The sequence below is a fragment of the Leptopilina heterotoma genome, unplaced genomic scaffold (assembly GCF_015476425.1).
Source record: "Leptopilina heterotoma isolate Lh14 unplaced genomic scaffold, ASM1547642v1 Lhet_242, whole genome shotgun sequence".
NCBI lineage: Eukaryota > Metazoa > Arthropoda > Insecta > Hymenoptera > Figitidae > Leptopilina > Leptopilina heterotoma.
The window spans coordinates 935,389-938,468 of NW_025110957.1; positions in this window are offsets into that span (position 1 = coordinate 935,389).

Consider the following 3,080-nt stretch of genomic DNA (forward strand, 5'->3'; position numbering starts at 1 on the left):
TCCATTCAGAATAGAAAGAAATTTATACAAAATGTATTTAATATTTATAAAGTTTGATTTATATTACATGCAGTTTTAATTTGTTTTTGATAATTGAAATTTATTACGTAGTTTCTTAAGTTCTGTTTGTAATGAATATAGAATTATATCTTCAAGTAATTATTAGTTTAAAGTAAAAAGATTGAAATTGGGAAAAATATAGTTAAAAGATTAATTTTATGAAATTTTCTGGAAAAAAGGTAAACAATATTAAAAATGAAGAAACACATCACCTCTGAGATGTTCCTGAAACAGAGTTATACTATTATCAAATCCAATTCCATGATTTAACAATGACACAGGCACACAAAAAAAAGTCAAAACCCAGAGGTCACACCCCCCTATCCCCATGTTTTTGGGGTCGCTGAAACCGAATATGACCATGAAAATTTTTTTTCATCGGCCATTTTCCCGCTACCACCCCCTTACACCTGCTCCCGGGGGTTGGAATTTCAGTTTTAAAAAAAGTGGAGTAGGGTGTCTATTCCTATGTTTTTTGGGTCGCTAAAACCAAAAAAGACTACCAAAAATAAATTCTTCCCTCCCTTAACCCCCTACAACCCCCTTAACACCCGCAGGGTGGGGGATCGAAATTCGATATTTTACGAAAAGTCGATTACGGTGTCTAAACCTACGTTTTTTGGGTCGCTGAAACCAAAAAAGATTACCAAAATCAAATCCTTTCCACCCTCGACCCCCTACAACCCCTGCAATAATTTTTTTTAAATTAAACGAACCGATTTTTGGGAAATTGAAAATTAAATATTAGTTATTAAAAATTATTGCAGGGGGTTGTACGGGGTTGAGGGTCGAAAGGATTTGATTTTGGTAGTCTTTTTTGGTTTCAGCGACCCAAAAAACGTAGGTTTAGACACCGTAATCGACTTTTCGTGAAAAGTCGAATTTCGACTCCTCACTCTGGGGTTATTAAGGGGGTTTTAGAGGGTTAAGGAAGGGAAGAATTTGTTTTTTGTAGTCTTTTTTGGTTTTAGCGACCCAAAAAACATAAGAATAGACACCCTACTCCACTTTTTTTAAACTGAAATTTTAACCCCCGGGAGCAGGTGTAAGGGGGTGGTAGCGGGAAAATGGCCGATGAAAAAAAATTTTCAATGTCATATTCGGTTTCAGCAACCCCAAAAACATGGGGATAGGGGAGTGTGACCTCTGGGTTTTGACTTTTTTATTTTTTTGTGTGCCTGTGTGATTAATACAGTTTATTATGATAATAATTAATTATTTATGGATATTATCTTCGTTGTATGCTGGGTCTGAGTCTTCTACTAATTCTTCTTGGAAATAAATTTGTTTTTTAGGTCTACCTCTATTCTTCTTAGTTACTGAGTCTTCATAATCCTTTAAAAAAAGTTTGGGTTGCCTTTCTCTCTTTTTCTTTAGAGTTTCACCTTCTGCAACACTTGTTTGTAAATTTTCTTTTACTGAATTCGTCAAATTTCCTTCCACTGGTAGTTTCATTTTATTAAAATTCTCACACAGAGAGTCCTTTGAAAATAATTTACTAGATTTCGTGATAATGCATCTGCATTGACATTCATTTTATCTACCTTATATAACATTCTGATATTTTTATTTTCCACCTTGTAACTTGTGAACAGGGATCACTTGAATTTTGAAACCATAACAATGGTTTGTGGTCAGTGATAATTGTAAATTTTCTACCATACAAAAAGTTTCTAAATTGTAAGACACAGCAAAAGGTTTATCTTTTCCTATTTTGCCTTGAAAAAAAATTTCACTTGAAGCATATCCTAATACAACTGTCGTTAAAATACAGGATTTTTTAAATAATTGCTTGAAAATGCAGTTTTATGGGAATTTTTTTGGCTCATTTTTATTTGATAAAAACCAGAAGCTACATAAAAAACTAAAAAGTATTATGCATTGACAATAGTATCCAACACTTCATTTATATTTGTTTAAAATTTTGTTTTGGAAATCGTCTTAATTATTAACCATCAGAACGTAAATCTCCTTCTTATTTCTAAAAAACAATAAATTATTATTATTAGGATTAATAATAATAATAATATATTGTTTTAATAAGCAGTAATATAAATTAAAGAATTAAATAGTTAAAAATGGTTGAACAAAACCTGCCAGCTCATCAGATCAAGAGTAATATAACGTTAGAACGAGGATAGTTTTGTGCCTTTCGATTTTTCTTTTAGTATCTTATCACGAGAAAATATGAAGAATTATTACGTTTGTTACGTTAGTTTAGTTAAATAAGTTAGTTTAATTAATTACGTTTTTTATGTTAGCTTAGTTGTAACGATGGGCTATAATATAGCAAATAGCATGCATTGTACAGTACAGCCATCGTCGTTGTATTCTGCGCGATTGCAAGGAGAGAGTAGCGAACGCGCACGTAATTCGCGCCGCCGGCAGTCGCTCCCCCCACCACTCGCTCTCTTCGTACCGCGACAGAGCGAAACTCTTATATCTCGCGACACGATTCAAACTCCTCAGTTCGTAGCCTGACATGCTTCAAGGAGCTCCTTGGGAAGGATGGTTACGAACTCACACCCTAGCCCTTTTACAATTGGACCTCCCTGCGGGAGCTCTCACGAGAGGACCTCGTGGTAAAGATTTCCCTTTCCTATACTCTGCCCCCAGGTGTATATAGGAGCTCTTATTACACCTGAGGCTAAGCTACGGAGACGATTCCTTCCCTCAGGGAGCACCCTGGATAAGGAATCGACCGTTGAGTTCTTAATTCACAAATCTTTCGCGTCGGATAAGAATATCGGCAGCGTTTCCGGTATTAGAATTTTGTTTCTGCCTTAACGAAGAGCAGATTCAGTTTCCTCAGAGTGCACGTCTTGGTCGCGTCGGTCACGATAGATTATGGAACGAATTCTAGACTAGTTTCGTGAATTATAAACTCGATAGTATGCGATAGTTTCAGACAAAAGGAAAACCTATGTAAACTAGTTTCGAATATTTTATTACTCGCATTCTTAGTTATTTTTATTGTTAATAATTATTTGATTAGTAAATGTAATTTACTCGCGTCTCGA